Genomic DNA, 19,551 nt, shown 5'->3' with positions numbered 1-19,551 from the left:
GGAATAGGACAGCCTCTCCTCAACTTCCAGACAATCTTCCTGGAGGGCCTCACTCTGCGCTGTGCTGGACCTGGCCAATTGGGAGTATCTTCTCCCATCTGCCTGCTGAGGGAAGTCAGGTTGGTAGCTTGAACTAGGCCACGGAGGGAATATGGACCTGGGCGAATGCTATCAATCGGGACGTTTTTATTTCCAGAAAGCTACTGTTAAATGTTTGACACGCCGGTGGCCTCACAGCTACTACACATGTGGTCAAGCTCTGGCCTCTCACTCAAGAGGCCAGACTCAAACCTAAGGTCGCCCTGTCTGATCAGGTTTTGAATTCCAAAGCCCAACCGGGAAAACCAAAGATTAAAGAGACATGCCCCACATGGCTTCTCAGGGTATCCCTGGCTGCGAGGAGGAGACCGTGGGCACCATTAGTATGTGACTGTTGTTTTAGTCCACCCCGGGCCCCTCTCTCGGCTGAAAAGTTGTCCTGCCCCCACTTACTATGCTACGTTGCCGAGCACCGCCTTGCTACATGCACGTGACTCCTAGAACCCCACATTCACAGTGATCAGTTGTGGGTATGGACACAAAACCCAAGCAAAGCTGATCAGCATGCTTTAATGAAGTTTGAGATATGGGTGTTGGGACAGGGGCGTCTTTCTTTGGGTAGGGGTGTAGTTGCAGATCTTAAGGAACAGACAGCAGCTGGCTAGCTTTCCCATGATGGGGAAAGAGATGAGCTATCACGGCAAAGAGAGAGGCCAACTCTCAGGGAGAAGCAGAGCCGATACAGAGCTTTGGAAATGGAGAGACAGGAAACAGAGAGGAACAATCACCCGATGATAGAACTTGAGCCCCATTCGGGACTAAACTTCCCAGACACATGTGCCAACAAGTTCCCCGGGGTGGGTGGGTTGCTTGTTGGTCGGTTGGTTTCACTTAAGCTAGTTGGAGTTGAGCTTCTGTCACTCATAATGGAGAGACGTACCTAACCTCACTTATCTTGCTGAAACTCAGAAGATGCAAGCAGCACGATGACACAGAAACAAGTTGAAAGCACCAACGTAGAGCACTCGAGGTGGCATGCAAGCAGCTTGGTTTGATTTTTTTAAAAAAGAAAACATAGAGCTTCCTGGAGCATATCACATTTGAGACAAGTGATGCTCTGAGTCTCTCTCCAACGAGCTGCCCACCATACCTCTCAGAATGTGTATTATGAAAAAAGAAAAGACCCATAATTAGTCATCTGCGAGGCTTTCAAACTTGGGGGAAGAAGGAGTAGAGAAAGGAACGAGAAGTGAAGATTAGAAAAGAAAAGCTAAGAGCATGATGGAGAAGGCAACTTCCTCTTTAGCCAAGGGCTCAGACTTCCAGGCCAGAAAACTTTAAGAATCACCCATTCCTGGGGCGCCTGGGTGGCTCGGTCAGTTAAGCGTCCGACTTCAGGTCACGTCATGATCTCACGGTTAGCAAGTTTGAGCCCTAAATCAGGCTCTGTGCCGGACAGCTCAGAGCCTGGAGCCTGCTTCGGATTCTGTGACTCTGCCTCTCTCTGCCCCTCCCCCACTCATGTTCATGCTCATGCTCATGCTCTCTCTCAATAAATATTTTAAAAAAATCTTTTTTAAACCGAAAGGATCACCCACTCCTGTTACCCAAACTGATATATCTATAGATATATCAGTACCATATCTAGGTACATATCTAGAGTACCAACAGTACTCTAGAAAATACCAAGAGATGGTCCACAAAAATAAAACAACAGCAAAAAGGTGGGCTTCCATGCTGAAATAATTTTGGAATACCTTATTTGTACAGTGAACAAGAACATTTTATTTGTCTGCAGGACTTCTCAGTGCCTTTGATATAAGAACGTGCATTCTGAATATCCAAAAACATATAGTAAGCAATATACTACCCCAAATACTTCACCATAGAATCCTTATTCTCAGATATGCAGGTGGTGTTCCATGGAACATGTATAAAATGCAGATCTAATCAAAATTCTGTATTTACAGGTGAAGAAAGCAATGCTCAGAAAAATGCAGTTACTTGCTAAAGGTCCTATGAAGCAAGCAAATCAGTTGTATAGCTTGAATAAAAACTCTGGTTCCTTGACCCCCTGTCCAATGTTCCTTGAAGCTCCATCTTGTTATAATGACTCCAAAGGAATTTAAGTCAGGCGTCTTTTGGTCATTTCCTGAACGCAAGGCAAAGTAATATTAAAAGGCAAGGTTAAGACACCTGTATGTAATCTTCGGACGGCACAGAAACTAATTTGGCTCTGACTTCAGTAATCCACACTTCAGTTGCCATCAGGAATACCACTCATGCTTCCGAATTCCAACAGACAACTTCAGCCCTACCTCCTGGTGGGCCTGACCAGCTGCCGAGTGTCTCCATGTGTGAGGGGTAGTATCAGTCACACGCATGTTTGACAACACAAACTTGGTTTGGAACAAATGTCACAGTGGGTTACAGAATTAAAGTGAACTTCTGAGAATAAAAAGGAAATATGTCAGAGGCAGATTCATAACAGAATTCATACCAACATATTATTGGGTCAGTTTTAACATCATTGCCTAAAATGATGGTATTTCTAATTTTTGAAGCAGATGGCAAAAAAAAAAAAAAAAAAGATTTTAAAAGATTCATAATCAGAATGATAAGGATTCTGAATCATGTACTAATTAGCTTTTAAAAAACTGAGCTCGGGGCACCTGGGTTGCTCAGTCAGTTAAGCGTCCACTTCGGCTCAGGTCATAATCTCACAGTTTGTGAGTTCCAGCCCTTGTCGGGCTCTGTGCTGACAGCTCAAAGCCTGCAGCCTGCTTTGGATTCTGTCTCTTTCTCTCTCTGCCCCTCCCCACTTGTGCTCTGTCTCTCTGCCTCTCAAAAATAAATAAATGTAAAAACAAACAAACAAACCTGATCTCAAGAGAATGTTATTATCACATTGTATGTCCAAGAGAAGAAGCCAATGACCCTTCTGGGTCCATGTTCTAGAACTATGCTGCCCAGTATCGTAGCCACTAGCCACTATATGAATTCAAATCTTAATTAAAATTTAACTAAATGAAAAATTCAGTTCCTCCATAGGACTAGCTACATTTCAAGTGTTCAACAGGCACATATGGCCAGCAGCATATATAGTATTGGACAGATAATAGAGGACATTTCCGTCATTGGGAAAGGTTCTATTGGACAGGGGTACTCCAAATGCTCTGACTCACTTTCCTGGTCAGAGCTGATTGGCCAGACCAGACCACGTGACCCAAGGGCAGCCAATGGACAGCCGGAGTCTCCACAGCATTACCTAAATTGAAGGCTTTGCCCACCAGAAAGGCAGTGACTAACTCACCAACCAGTCTCTCTCTTTGGGGAGTGTGAGCTCAACAGAGTTAGTTGTTAATGGGAACCGGAGACACACAAGAGCAGAAATTATGAAGCAGAGAAGGAAGTCACGAGTGGACAGAGTCATGTTGAAAGAGAGAGCATGGGGAGCATGCCTGGCCCCTCAGCTGGGAGAGAACTCAGGCATGTTCTATTCTGTTTCTCAAGAGTTCCCAGTGGAATGGAGTGAGCTGCCCAAAATGGTACGTTGCTTGAAAGCATGCCCTTTATTGGCTTGCTTCCTTCCTTTTCCTCACTTCTCCACTGGGACCACCCCCCAAATAAACCACTTACATTCAAATCACTGCCTCAGAGTCTACCTCTGGGGGAACCCAAACTAAAAGGGGTAAGGTAAACAGAGTGAGTCTTTGTTCCTTGCAACATGTACAATATGTTCCTTGTGCATATTGGCTCTGATCAGTTTGGGAGCCTAGAACATAATAAAAGGTAATGAATGTTCATATATCACTGGTGGGAATGCAAAATGCTACCACTCCTTGGGAAACAGCTTGGAAGCTTCTTATAAAGTTAAACATAAACTTACCATATGACCCAGCAATCCCACTCCTAGATACTTACCCAAGGGAAATAAAAACTTATGTTCACACAAAAAGCTGTTCATGGATGTTTATAGTGGCTTTATTCATAATTGCCAAAAATTGGAAACAGCCCAAATGTCCTTCGACTGGGGAACAGATAAACAAACAATGGAATAATACTCAGGAATAAAAGGAAACTGATACACGTAGCAACATGGGTGACTCCAAATGCATTATGCCAAGAGATAGAAGACAGACTCAGAAGGCTCCATTCTGTGTAACTCCATGTACGTGACAGTCTTATAAAGACAAGACGAAGGGGCAGAAAACAAATCAGTGGTTGCCAGAGGCTGGGGGTGGGGAAGGAGGTGACTAGAAAGGAGTCTGGGGGAGTTTCAGTGCATAATAAAAAATGCTTTTGATCACGGTAGCAGTTACATGACTGCTTATATTTGTTAAAATGTGCAGAACCATGCACGTTAAAAGGGTGAATTTTACTAATGGGTAAGTGGGAAAATAGACAATGATGGCAATACTCTCAGCCAGAGCCCCAAACATACTCTGGGACTGGCTGCACCACAACCCCTCTTCCAGGCGGCCCACGTGCCACGTAAACAAAGACTGCAAGACTGCAAGTTGGTCAGTCAGCCCAGCCCATCCACAGCATCCTTCCCAGTGGGCTCAGCGACTTTGCCTCAAAGCTCCTGAGATATGACATACTCCCAGGTTTACCAGTGCCTCCAGAGGCATCGTGTCAGACCTGGGGAGCTGGGAGAGAGGACATTCTCCTTCCCGTTTTAGAATCACTGCTTTTGTTTCTCCCTAGGCCCACTTGGGAAATGTGTCCAATATAGCCAGTCTGCCAGGTGGAGAATGTTGACCAAAGTTTCCATTAGAAAAATTAGAAACGACTTCCAAACACTCACCGGAGAACCCAAGAAGACAGCAGGGGGCTGTGACTGGAGTTACTGACAGTTCAGTTTCATCTTCCTACAAAACAGGCCGTTTGGCCAAGACGACCTTCCAGGGCCCCTTCCTCCGACCGCAAACACAAGCACTGACGAGGCACTTAGAACTAAGAGAGTGCCATTGCAAGGGGACGGCCACCAGCCCCAGCAGGCTCACATGTGGCTCATCCTCCCCGGCTGGGGTTTGGTTTGGTCTAAAGGCAAGAAACAGTGAGAGGAGGCACACCAGCCCCTGCGACAAAGGCGTGATAATGTCCTTTAAGTGTCACAGCATTCTGTGCTTTCTTCTTTTCCCTAGGGGACTCCCAGAAATGGCCCCCAGGAACACCTGAAAACGTGTGCCCTGTGCAAAAGCACACACCCGACACAGCACACACCCCTGGGGCAAAGAACCACCAAGAGCTTGAACGAAAAACACCCTCCAGGCCCTCTTCCCCGAGGCAAAGCTCCGGAAGCTGTATCCGGGAGATGCTGCATTTTTCCAGAATTGTGTCATTATTCACAGAGAGGTTCACTCTCAGGTCTCGAATTCAGCCTGGAGCTGGGCTGGGCTGCCCAGAGCCACAGTGAAGAAAGAGCTGGCCGCTCACACCATTTTTATGGTGAGCTATGACCTCCAAATGAGCTGGGTGTGTGCAGGGGATGGGTGCCGAGGCTGCTGGTCCAGCCTTGGAGAGGCCACGCCTCTGCCCTCCGTGCTCATCAGGGAACAGGCCCGTGCAGGGGTTGGACTCAGTCCACTGGGCGCATGCGATTGAGCAGCCGCATTGAGGACTCCAAGCTTCTGATGAAAAAGGGACAGCAGGCTTGGCCCCCTTCTCCAAGGTCTCTCACAGCCGCAGGGTCCAGGAGGCTGAGGAGACCACTGAGCCTGGAGAAGTAGACATTGGTGACCTGAGGTGACTTATTTTCTGATGCAATGCTAAACTTGAGCTAGTTCCTGGCTGTTCCAGTCGCCCATGCTCTTCCTCGGAATCTAAGGATTCCATCAAGGACCCGTGTAACCTCTCTAGAGCTGAGCTCTACTACCGAGCTCGGAGGGCACGGGGTGCTATGGACACCGCTGTGCCATCCCTGGGCTGCCACCGCTGAGCCAGAGGGACTTGCTAACAGTACTCCGTCACTGACAGGCTAGGACAGCCAGGGTCTAGAGCCAGTCTGCAGCAAGGAGGGAGCATGTCAAGGAAAGACAGGCTAACATCCCCTAACCAGTATGGGACAGGGCCTTTGCAGTCTACGCTGACCCTGACCCTCGCCCTCCATCGTCAGTCCCTTTCCCTAAGAACTCCTTGGGGACGCCTGAGTCACTGGTCCCAGGGGAGGAGGAGGACTTGCCTGATAAATAAATTGGGCAAGCTCCAAAGTTCAAACTTTCAATCATGACCTCATCTCTCAATTTGCTCAGAGAAGAGAAATGCTATTTATTGGGGTCTCCTCCAAGACCCATAAACATAAAGCCAAAACCACCAAATGACCCTTAAGCCCCTCACCGACATTCTCCCCCCACCCCCGCCCCCTGACACACACACACACACACACACACACTTAGGAATTCACAAATAAAAGCAAGTCAGGAAGGTAACAATTCCGTCTCTTAATAGTATCACCTTTACCTGTAAGACAGGAGAAAAACAGAAATATAGAATGTTCTAGGGGCGCCTGGGTGGCTCAGTCGGCTAAAGCGTCTGACTTCAGCTTAGATCATGATCTCGCGGTCTGTGACTTCGAGCCCCGCGTCAGGCTCTGTGCTGACAGCTCAGAGTCTGGAGCCTGCTTCAGATTCTGTGTCTCCCTCGCTCTCTGCCCCTCCCCCACTCGCGCTCTGTCTCTCTCAAAATAATAAACTAAAGCAAATTTTTTTTTAAGAATGTTCTACAGGAACAGGGGAAGGGGGCTTTACGGGAAAGATGAAGACCAGAAGGAAGGCACTCTTTGCCCAAGGTCATGCTGCTACTTTGGGTAGAATGGAAACCATACTCGGGCCTCGAGTTCCTGGTCCAGCGACCTTCCCCTGCCTCGCCAGTACAGTCCAGTGCACCAGCTCTCAGTGCCCTGGAGGCTGGAGGGGCCACACGTCCCAGGAAGAAACATTCCCAGAGCCTCCCTACTTCCTGGACCTGGGAAGGGGCTGCACTCCTGCTCAGTGAGGCCCAGCCAAACCCCTCCTGGGAACTTCACCCTATGCACTCTTCAGGCTCCCAAAGGGGGAAAAGCAGGGCAGCGCTCTGCCTATGGCAGGCCTGGGCCGCTGGGGGTCAGAGCACGGGGCTCCATCAGCGGCCCACGTCACCAGGGCCAGAGGTTGGAGCTGCCCGGCTCCACTCCGTGGCAACCTGATGTGTCCCTTCTGCACACCTGTCTCCAGAGCGTCCTCACACACCTGCTCCCGGCAGCACCAGCACACCATGCAGACCAGCGGCAACAGGAACCCACGAGGGACCGTGCTTGCCGCGCTCCAAGTCACATGCCTTGTTTCCGTTACCTGGGCCTGGGATGAGCTTGGCGCACCAGATGTAGCAATACCCCGAGGCAGTGAGGGTGGATGAGAAAAAGAAAACAAAGCTTCCTGGCGGGAGAGCTGAGGGTGGGAGGTGCCCAGGACAAAGAAGCAGGGTGCAAGTTCAAGACCACCAAGATCTAGGCCAGTAGCTGTCAGTGCTGGCACATTTGGCAGTGTCTGGAGATGTTTTTGGTTATCACGATGGCAGGCTACTGGCACCTACTGGCATCAAGGGGTGTTGTTAAACACCTGCAAGGTGCTGGACAGCCACCATGACCGAGGACTCTCCAGCCACATATGTCAGCGGTGTCGAGGCTGACAGATCCTGGTTCAGGCACATGCCTTCCGGAAGAAGGTTTTTCCTTTTACTTCCTTTCCCCCAGACCCTTTCATCATTGCTCTATAAGACAGCAAGAAAATAACAGGGGAGTCTGACAATTACAACTTCAGATAAATGTTCACAGCCTATCAGAATGGAAGCTTCGGCTTTTCATCTGTTACAATGACCATTAGTAACCGGGCTGCAGAAAAGAAGGCTGCCTTTTGGGAAAATAACTCAGAGCAAAGACAGGCTAAAGAGGAAGTTCTGAGTGTTCTTAAAAAGTTTAAGCATCAAAGAAAGGCCTCCGTGAGGCCATAAACAACCAGCGTGGGCTGCCTTTTTGATTAAATAAGAAAGTACTCTTACAGGGTCTTTTGGATATAGGCTGCTTTTTGTTTTAATGTGGTTTTAATCAGGGAATCGTGGCTCTTTGTTCCTTCAGGAAATTCTGTCAAATGGTTCACATTCCTCAGAGAGAACTACTGTCTATGCGAGTTAAGATCCCAAGTTCTAAATTTCGGGGTAAGCCACGTCTTGTTGTTGTTTCTTAATGGCAACGTGAGAAAAAAAAAATGCGTGGGGAGGAAAGAATGCAAATGTTCGTCATTGAAAACACACACAAAACCAGAAACATCTCCCTAGTGCACAAGGTCGAGAACACGTGGGTAAATCTGCCTCGTGTTTTGCAGACGTGCTAATGGGTCATGAGGAATGCTGGGGCAAAGGCCCTTGACAGGAGCGCAGGGAGATGCCTAAAAATAGACATTTCGCCCAAAGGAGGGTTATCTGTTAGAACTACATCTTTCCTAGCATGACTGAGCAGCACACACTCTGACGTCGGAGCGTGAAAAACACAGACGCGCTATTACCAATTCTCTTCACTTAGAAGGAAAGGAGATGAAGTCAGCTGCAGCTAAGGCACTCCCTTCAAGGCTCACTGCAAATTTTTCCCGGAGCTTGTACCCAGTTTCTGGGATGCCAATGTGGAAAAGCAAGGAGAGAAGATACAGTGCATCTGGGATCTCCTCACCCCTTTCTGGAAGTAAGGGACTCCAGCAGAAAGTTTCGGGGAGTCTCCGACAGCTGGGTTCCAACCCCACTTAGCATTGGCAGCTTAGGGACTCAGAGCAAGTTATTTCATTTCCCTGAGCCCTCCCCACCCCCCACCCCACCCCCAGTTTCATCATCTGTGACACAGAGGTGGCTGTGAAAACTAAAAATGAGAATTTGCAGGTGCAGGGCCAAGCACAGTAAACGGTGAGTATGTGCTGATTCGAGGAGAGAGCTTTCCAGCAACAGCCACGGCCCACAGGTCTGGGCACAGGGCTCTGAGGGGCAGACTGGCCTCCGAAGAGAGCCCACCAGGCTCCTCCCAGACTCAGCTTTCTCATGGACTGCCTGAGCCCCTATATCTGGTATTGTCAGGAATGTGGGACAGCAGAGACTCCATCCATGGGAGCAAACTCTGGTGAAGCGTTCTGGAAGGCAATTAAGGTAGGACTTATCAACATACCCTTCACCATCCAGCCCACTTCTGGGCATCTGTGATATTGTTCTGTATGTGCACACAGACTCACGCTAATAACAATGATGCAAACATAGTAACCAAACTCTACTGAGCGTTTAAAAAATTCTATGCATTTTACATGTAATTTATGTATGTACATTTCCTACATGATACATCTGGCATATGCCACATGTGATATTTCTTTGATACATGCATTAAGTAACTTACTTAGCTCTCCAAGGTAGGTATTATTGCTATTATCTCCATCTTACAGAAAAGGAAGTTGAGACATGAAGAGATTAGTAACTTGCCCTAGGTCAAGGGTCGGCAAATGTTTTCTGTAAAGGGCCAGATGGTAAATATTTTAGGTGAGCCAGATGGTCTCTGTCACAACTACTCAGCTCTGCTGTGGTAGCACGAAAACAGCCCCAGACAATAGGTAAACAAATGAACATGGCTGTGTTCCAACAAAACTTTATTTATGGACACTGGATTTTGAATCTCTTGTGATTTTCATGTATCAGGAAACACTATTTATTCATTTTTTTTTAAACCACATAAACATAAAATCATTCTTGGCTTGCAGGCCATACAAAAACTGAGGAGGATGCATTTGGCTTGAGGGCAGTCATTTGCCATCCTCTGCCCTGGGTCATTCCCCCAGTCTGTGAAGTTCCGGTCAAAGTCAGGCTCCAGAAGGCATGTGCACGATCTCACGCTATCATTACTTCATTTAAGAGCAAGAAGAAAGAGTAGGCAAATGGTTTGATAAATCATGCATTCATATTATGGGATACTCTGCAACATTAAAAGTCATATATATATATATTTATATATATATACGTATATATATATGTATATATATATATACATATATACATATATATACACATACTGACCTGAAGGAGCTCTGGGCATGCTAAGTGAAAAAAGCAAGTTGTGCATTAATCCATGTATCATGACCCAGTGTATGTATTCAAAATAAAACTAAGTATGTACATGTGTATGTATACATATATACACACGTGTTACAACTAAGTATGTACATGTGTATGTTACATATATACACACAGTGAACATAAGAAAAAGATCTAGGGGCGCCTGGGTGGCTCAGTCGGTTAAGTGTCCAGCTTCGGCTCAGGTCACGATCTCACGGTTCATGAGTTCGAGCCCCGCTGTCAGCACAGAGCCTGGAGCCTGCTTCAGATTCTGTGTCTCCCTCTCTCTCTGCCCCTCTCCTGCTCTCTCTCTCTCTCTCTCAAAAATAAATTTAAAAAATTAAAAAAAAAAAAAAAAAAGGACAGGAAGTACAAGCAGCAGGAGAGGACCGTGGGGTGGAGATGGCGAGATGGAATCCCAAGCTTTCTATAAGCTGCTCTATACGCAATCTGAAACTTCTCTTACTAATATAATAAAAGAAAAAAACTGAGGTGCTAGTTACAAGGCCTCACTTGCCAACATACTTTGAGCTCTCTGAGCAGTTTCCGTGTACCAGGTCTAATCCAAAGCTGGTTAAATTAATTACAGCAGGACAAAGACACGATCTCTAGAGGGAAAAACAAATAAGCAAACAAAGGTGGCCTAAAGTACAGTAAATAAACACAGTTATGTCTCTCTTTGACTGTCAACGGTGATCTTTTTAATTGCATATGTGTCTAACCTAATCTTCTCTAGATACCATTAACCTTCAAACCAAGGATGTCAGTTGTAAACAAAGGCTTCAAGGTTTTCATCTGGTGTGTGATATTCCAGGCATAGCTTTCTTGCCTGCATAAACTTTACTTTATGAAGTTATTTTGGTTTGCTCCACTGGCATGAGCACAGCTGAAGGGGGAGTCATGGACTGGGGAAATGAGATTTCCCTCAGTGCCAATTTTTAAATCCAGCCTCCAGGTCCTCTTATTTTTTTGGATGCTTCCCACAGTCACATTTTTTGTTTGTTTTACATGAAAGAGTACATTCCCTTTCCTCAAGCCAGGTTTACCATTTTCCATTGCTTTTTATTAAAAACGCATCTTATTCAAATGGAATGTTCTCAGAGTTTCCGCCTTTCATTGGCCTGGGTAAGAGAGTCCTGGAGTGGATGATGCCTCAGGATGGTTACAGAGACCCTGCATTCCAGGCTGCCTCCATGCACCAGATAATCACATCTGCAGAAAATAAGAGAGTCCGGAATCCCATCTCTGACCCAGGACCCCAGACTCATTCTCAGATCTAGAGCAGACAGACCCCAGTGGGTCCTTCTGTGCCCATTAAAATAGCAGCTGGCTGGAGGAGAGTCTGAAGACGCTAAAAGACAAATCTGAGGAGTAGGGCCTTCTTAGGTGACATTCCCATCAGTACAGTGAGGGCTTTCTGTTGACCAAACAATGAATGTTTTCAATCCTAAGCAACACCTTGTCTGGAGGGTACAGGAAGGAGCTTTAAACTTCAAGTATGCATGCCTCGCTAACCCCAAATTCATGACATAACTGTATGCACTGCCCAAACTGGCAGGACAAAGCTAACCTAGCCAGTGTTCAAACCGAGCCATCTTGTTGGGGCCTCTAGATGCCATATCTTCGATGTGACCACGACTGACATCCTCAGTTGTGATGGAACATTACTTACCCCCTTAGTCAGGGCAATTCTAATTCTTTGCTTTGCTTTTGTGATAGGATCACTGTTATGTTTTCCAAATGCTCCCAGCCATATGAGGAACCAAAAAATAAACTATTAACACAATTCAGTTTATATATATTTTTTGTGATTGAAAAAAATAATAACATGAGATCTACCCTCTTAACGATTTTTTTCAATGCTTATTTTTGAGAGAGAGAGAGAGAGAGAGAGAGAAACAGAGCATGAGCGGTGGAGGGGCAGAGAGAGGGGGAGACACACAACCCAAAGCAGGCTCGAGGCCTGAGCACAGAGCCTGACGCGGGGCTCGAACTCACGAACCTCAAGATCATGACTAGAGCTGAAGTCGGATGCTTAATTGACTAAACCACCTAGGCACTCCAATAATTTTTTTTAAAATATACAACACAGACTGTTAAATAGGCACAGTGTTGTAAAGCTCTTTCTAGAACTTTTTCATCTTGCATAACTGAAACTTTATACCAGTTGAACAGCAACTTTTCATTTCTCCTTTCTTCCCAGCCCTTACCAGTCTCCTTTCTGTTTCTATGAATGTGACTACTTTAGATTTCTCATATAAGTGGAATCATACAGTGTTTATCCTTCTGTGACCGACTTATTTCACTTAGCATAATGCCCTCAAAATCTATCCACACTGTTGCATGTGGCAGGATTTTTTTCTTTTTTAAGGCTGAATAATATTCCACTGTGTGTACATACGACATTTTCTTAACCTGTTCATCCTTTGAAGAACATTTAGTCTGCTCCATCTGTTGGCTATTGTGAATAACATTGCAAAGAACCCGGGAGTACAAATATCTCTTCAATGCCCTGATTTCAGTTTTTTCAGAGAAATACCTAGAAGTGGGGTTGCTGGATCACACGATGATTCTGTTTTTAATTTTTGAAGAACAGTCACACGGTTTTCCATAATGGCTGCACCATTTTACATTCCTACCAACAACACATGAGGGTTCCAGCTTTCTCCATGTTCTTGCCAACACTGGTTATTTTTTTGTTTCTGATAATGGCCATCTCAACAGGTGTGAGGTGATACATCACTGTGGTTTTGATTTGCATTTCCCTGATGATGAGTGATGTTGAACATCTTTCCGTGTACCTGTTGTCATTTGTATGTCTTTCTTTGGAGAAATGTCTATTCGAGTCCTTTCTGTTTTAATCAGGTTACTTGGTTTTTTGCTGTTGTGTTTTAGGAGTTCTTTCTATATTTTGGATATTAATCCCTTATCAGATACGTGGTTTGCAAATAAACAATTACTTTACTGCAGTGTCTTATGGCCTACTGGAATATAAATTTTTTGGACATTTATATCAGGGGTCAACAAGATAAAGCCTGTGGGGCAAATCTGGCCTAATGCCCATTAAAAATAAAGTTTTACTGACATACAGCCTCACCCTTTGTTTAGGTATAGGCTATGGCTCCTTTAAACCTGAAACAATAGAGGTTAGTAATTGCAACAGAGACCACATGGCCCATAAAACTAAAATGTTTACTCCCCACTCTTTATAGAAAAAGTTTGCTAAACCCTGGATTACTGGATCAAGGCTTAAAAGCATATGTCTAATTTGGCCCCAATCATAATGTGACAGGAAGGACAATTCTGAGTCAGATCATTCTCATTTAAACACTGTGATTTTTGTCACTGAAAACAATTTTAAAATCCAAGCTCCTAGCACCCAGGCATATGAGTTACCGTTGAGTCTCTGGTCCTCCCGGCAGATGCCTTATTCTTACAAGGTTCAGGTGGACAACTGTGGCTTTCACTTACTTAGCACTCCTTTATCAACTATTCCACGTGATCCCCATCATCCTTCCCTCCTTTCAACTCCAGCCACCACACAGGCAGGTGATATGATGTCACCAAAAAGAGTCTTTTCCAGGCACTCCTGTCTCTTTTCCAAAAAGGGGCTCTCTTTGCACCGAAGTTGTTAAGTGAAGATCACCAGACGAGAGACCAACAGAGCTGAGAGACAGGGACAGAAAGCCCCCAGGGACGGCGTTTGAATCTCTGGATCCAGAAATCCAGGAATACCCCTGGATTCCCAGACACATTTGCATTTCTGTCACTCACTGCCGCAGGATTTCTGACTACTACAATTGTGATCTTTTCCTGTGCTACTCCTTGCATTGAAGAGTTTATGTATTATTTTTCATGTTTCTACACTATCTTAATCATTTTCATCTTTAATGGGTACATAACCCATGAGATGGGCCAAACTCTTACCTGGCCACCCAGCCTGCTGGCACCAGCAAAGAGCTCACTGGGTGCCTCGATACTGACTCAGTACACCCTTCATGTGGCAGACACAAAGGAGAGCCACGATGCCACGGGCTAGCCCTTGTTACACAGGAGACCACCCCCAGTTAACCACGTACCCACCTAACCGACAAGCCCAGGCATCACCAGCCAAGCCCAAAATGCTCACCCAGAGTAACTTCCCGATGAGAAAGAGCTCCAGGATGTTTAGCTATGAAAGACCAAAGCCCCATCCCTCCTCACCTAGACCTCATCCCTCACAGCCGAGACTGTGCTGTCAGGCTCCCGATTTGGCAATAAAACTTTTCCACTTAGTGCTCAGTCGCTGGTCTCTTGGTCTTTGTTTTTTCTTTGACAGATCGTAAGTCACGTGTGTTATTTGCAGGTTGTTCCCTCAAGGAAGCCAGTTCCAGATGAAGGTGGATAACGTGTCTGCTGAAGCCGCCCCAGTCACCCCAGTGCCTGGGACCAGAGCTGGGTTCGGTAGCCGTTTGCTGGGAGGGCGGATGAACGGATCAACATATCCTATGTGCCAGCCGCTGTGTCGTTTTTCACAATCATACCTAACACTGCCTCCTTCTACAGCTATGCCAGCTTCGTCTTGGCAAAAGATGTTCCCAGTGAAGTTTGTGGTCGGCAGTGTGGGACAGACTTTGAAGAAAGATACATGCTAGGAAAAGCTACTTGAACATCCTGGCAAAGCCTCATTGAATCTGTCAGTCGCTGACAGGGCTGGGAAGAGAGTGCACTAAAGGCCATCTGTCACATGTCCCTGACACGAAGGCGTGCAGTGTTACTGCTCCCTCTTGCCCATAGGAAACACCAGTCCTTGTGACCACCCAAGGGCCACGGAGCTCTCCTCTCATGTTGGCGTGGCTTAGCCCGGCTTACTGATGCCTTTTGCTCTCGTCCATCTGGTTCTCACAGAAGCCCTGGAGACAGGCGGTGGTACCATCCCCACTTTACAGATGAGGAAACCGAGGCTATTTGCCATAGGTCACTCCCCCTAGGAAGTACTAAGTTAATTAACCGAGGAGGCCATCCGATTGAGTGGCAGTCTAGGAGGCATTACAGTCTATGTCTGTAAATGCCTCAAGGTTATCAAAACAAAATGCTAAGGTCAACCAATCATAAACCGCCAACGAGGCTTTAAGCCGTAGCCGGTCAAATAACTGTCTTCCTGTGCTTGCGTACCTTCTCTGTGTGAGTCCTGCCCCTGGTTCTTTCAGAGGAGTCCTCCTACCCATTTCCCACCTGGCACTGCCTGACTTGAATCCATTTTCGAGTAAACTTAAATTTTGTCACATGCCTCAGTTTCTCTTTTAACAGAAGTGAGTAGGTCTTAGAGTTGTGGGGTTGCTTTGTTTGTTTGTTTTTGCAAGTCCTAATCCCCACTCTTGCACTCAACCATGGCCAAGGATGGGCTCAGGGGCCCCAGCAAAGGACCGAGAGGCCTGGCACCATCCCGCCGACCTCAGGGCCCCTGGGCTCGGACGTCTGCGTTCCCGGATGTTCTAGCTGTGCCACATCAAGTCCTGGACGTCTTGGCGTCCTCTTTCCTTTCAAACCCATGCTCTGTGGGGGCCTGCCCCGTGCTCACAGAAGGCAGCTCCAAGCCTCCTTTGGGCCCCCACAGCGGCAGCCTGATTACGGCCCCCGACTGGGAAGCTCCTGGTTCTTTTAATGAGCTTTCTCAATTATAAAACTTCCTTCCTCTCTCTCCTGCAAGAAGTCAGGCCCTGAATGCTGTAATGTCACTTAGATTACAAAAAAGAATAACACATATATATTTAAATGGGAAATCACGCCTTTCAAAAGCCTTGGTTTCAATGCCCCCTCCCCAAACAGTTTTCTACTGAGATTCTTCTGGTCTTTCCGGGTAGGCTGGCTATGTAATTTATTGTCCAAACAGGGACCCTTTGAAGGATGAAAGGAGACGCTATTAATCCTGACACCAACCATAGGATCACCCTTCTCTGTGTGTGTGTGTCAGGGGCGGGGGGTCACCGCTTCTCATCCAAGCCCAGAAGAATGTGGCAAACCAGTTCCAGGCAGCAAATTGAATCAGGGTATATTAATGTCAGGCCTTGAGACAATCAACAACCGCGCAGGCCTCTTTCAAGTAAGGGTAAGATTCTCTTTGCTCTACTTGCTAGCACTGGAGCTCAAGTCCCTGCAGACTCCACAGGTCTAACAGAAGGCGGGTGTTTGCTTGCTTGCTGCCCAAGAAGCCAGAGGACCCAGCTTTAAGGATCTTTATTTTCTAGCAGTAATTCTAATGTGCTGAGACTGAACCTTTCTAGTCCCAGAAATGTCTCAGGCGGGTGAGGGGTGGGGTGTCTAGTCTCAGAACAAAGAAGGCTGGGGAGATCATTGGGTCCATCCCAGCCGCCAGGCAGGGCCACACCCATCATTCCAGATGGAATTGAATCTCTGCTCTTTATTTTAAACCTCCAGAGGAAATCATGCCACCTCCCTGGGTGAGCCAGTCCAAAGTTTAATTGAGATCTTCAGGGCCAGGCACCCCTCCTTCCAGCCCACACTCCACCCAGGAAACCGATAACATCTAACTCTCCCACCCATCATCTCCTCAGCGTCCATAGCCTACAAGGGGTATCTTCTTCTTGGCAGACCAGAAAACCCTCTCTGGGCTTAGAAAATATTCAGAACGTGAAACAGAAACACACGTGTGCGTGTGCGTGTGCGTGTGTGTGCACGCGCACACACACACACACACACACCTCCTTCCTCCCTCGCTCAGCACCCTCCCTCCTGGAGCCTTTTAATCCCCAAGCAGATTGTAAATGGAAAGACAGGAAATACAAGAAGCAAAGCTTAGAGTCACTCCGTCAAAAGTCCAGCCCCTCCCCCGCCCCAGCCTCTCTCCCCTTGACAGACAGACAACCCATTAAGAGCTTGCCCGTAATAGTCTTTCCTGTAAGGACTTGTAAACAGCATCATTCAGGCTTATACTTGGGGTATTTCCCAGCTCCCTTGCTTGCATTTGCTTTGTTGTGGAGTGTCCCCATGGGACACATACCTCACCCCACCCACCCTCCCCAACTCCCTCTCCTGTCCCCCTGAAGTTTAAGGGTCTGCCCTTTGAATACAGCTTCTATCACTGAGCATTGTATGTTACTTTTCATTTCTTTACAGGAAGTCGTTCCATTTAGTGTGCTGGAGATTCAGATAGTGCCTGCCCTGTCCTTCATTCCAACTTACTCCTACTGCTAGGTATTCATACAAGGTTCTTGCCAGGTCTCAGCATTAAATGAGCAAAATCAGTGCCTGCTGAAATTGCGTTTTAAGTAAACTCTGTGCCTGCAAAACTGCTTTTTTTTTTTTTAAAGGGAAACTTGTTCTTATTATACAACTTAAAAGTTTACAAGGCAAATATGCTATGGAAAAGGACCAGGGCCCCAGCCCAGGCGTTGGCCAGGTGACATAACTGAGTAGAAAGGACTGAATGTGAGGCAAGAGGGAAAAGTGTGGTCTGTGGTGAAATGGGAGGCTGGAACTTGGCCCCAAAATAGACAACCTATACTCAATTGTAGACAAATGTTGTTACGCAAAAATTCTTACCCAATATTGCTAGAACTTCCAATTTTCTTTTTTATTAAAAAAAATTTTTTTAATGTTTATTTATTTTTGAGGGAGAGACAGAGTGTGAGAGGAGGAGGGGCAGAGAGGGAGGGAGACATAGAATCCGAAGCAGGCTCCAGGCTCCGAGCTGTCACCACAGAGCCCGACACGGGGGTCGAACCCACCAACTACGAGATCATGACCTGAGCTGGTCAGATGCTCAGCCAGCTGAGCCACCCAGGTGCCCCTAGAACTTCCAATTTTCTAAGAATAAATCTTAAATCAGGAACATTATGTGAAATTTTTCTAATTTTTAAAATATCGTGTGGTCTGAATAACCGGCAATTCCTTGACTAGATGGTAAATAACCACCACCACAACCAGGGCCCGGGTGCCATTGGGCACTGGTACCATCTGCACAAAGGAACACAGTGCCAGGGGCAGTACCCATGGCCTAGTGGGTGAAGGAGAGCAGGCATGAGGACAGACATGTGGCCAAAGGCGGATGGATCCCAGACCCCCACTCCTCCTGGGACACTTTCTGGGAGTGATCTTATTTTTTAGGAAGGAAACCAATCAGGAAATAGGATTCACTTTACTGTAATTCACTTTACATGAGCTCACTTTACAGAAATACACTTTACAGCCAGCTTTGCTGAAACAGATCTAGCAGAGATATGATGGGCGGTGGCCTATTCTCAATAAAAATACACACGGAACACTGAGCCTAAAGCTCTAAACCAGTTCACCAGCCCCTGTGATTGAGCAAAAACCAGTAACTTGCATAAATAACTCTATAAAACAAACACCTGTACCTTCCTTCCCGAACACAAAGCCGGGGAACAGGCCCCTGCCCCAGCAGAGAAGAAAAGCAGGTTTAAGTGTCGTATTCCCTTGCTTGGTTTAAGCAACTCAGAAGACACATGATGCCGGGCAAATTACTTATCCTCTTGAGGCCTCAATCTTCCCCTCTGTGAAATGGGACAATGACAGCACAATCCCAATAGGACCTCAGTAAGTACGAGGAGATAAAGCGTTCTAAGCTGCGGACTGTGCGTGGAGATAGTAACACGTTTTGTAACAGAAAGGGAAAGTGAAATACAAGTGCTATTCTAGAAAAACAATGTATTTTGGCAAACCGACAGGAAAAGCGGTAAGAATGAGGCCAGTGCCCAGCACAGCACATGGCACACATGTAACATGTGTAACACAGTTAGCTCTTAATGAAGGCAGCTCCCCAGGGCTGAGGCTGGAGGTGACCTGGAGGTCCCAGAGGGTAGAAACAGGGTCTCCGGGGCAGGTCACCACAATGCCCAACCCCACATCTCTGGGAATAGCCAGACCCAGAGCCCCTATCTGGCTGAGGCTCAGGTCTGCTCCAAGCCAGGCCTGGAGGCCTCTGGAGTCTTTTGCCTCGGCTTTCCCCCGGCTTTATCCCCTCCTGTGCTGACGGAGAGGGACTTTCACCCTTTCTGGCAGGATGGCGAGAGCTGACTGAGACTGGGGCTGAGCCCGAGGAGGAAAGTGGCTCTTGGGCTCCCAAACTGGGCCACTTCGACTAGTTGTCCCGAGCCCCACCTTGGGGCCCCAAACCAACTGGAACTTTACCATAAGCCTCTATTAGCTCTTGGCCATCTGCCAGTCTAAGGAACCTCCTGGAGGGGGCCTGGACTTGGCCAGGTGTCCCTAAATTCATCCTTCATTCAAAAAGTATTCTTTGAGGGGCACCTGGGTGGCTCAGTCGGTTGAATGTCACTTCAGCTCAGTCATGATCTCGCAGTTCGTGGGTTTGTGCCCCGCATCGGGATCTGCGCTGACAGCTCGGAGCCTGGAGCCTGCTTCGGATTCTGT

At 46.9% G+C, this 19,551-nt stretch overlaps 1 protein-coding gene across 2 annotated transcripts in view; it reads right to left on the bottom strand.

Annotated features, from left to right (window-relative positions):
• GRK5 (G protein-coupled receptor kinase 5) overlaps positions 1-19,551 on the bottom strand; it is a 213,831-nt gene that overhangs the window by 171,929 nt on the left and 22,351 nt on the right. The gene's annotated exons all lie outside the window — the stretch shown is intronic.

This window comes from Panthera pardus, unplaced genomic scaffold (genome assembly GCF_024362965.1).
Source record: "Panthera pardus isolate Hobbes unplaced genomic scaffold, ASM2436296v1 HiC_scaffold_22, whole genome shotgun sequence".
Classification (NCBI taxonomy): domain Eukaryota; kingdom Metazoa; phylum Chordata; class Mammalia; order Carnivora; family Felidae; genus Panthera; species Panthera pardus.
The sequence above is the reverse complement of the archived record's forward strand: the minus strand, read 5'-3'. Positions and strand labels throughout refer to the sequence as shown.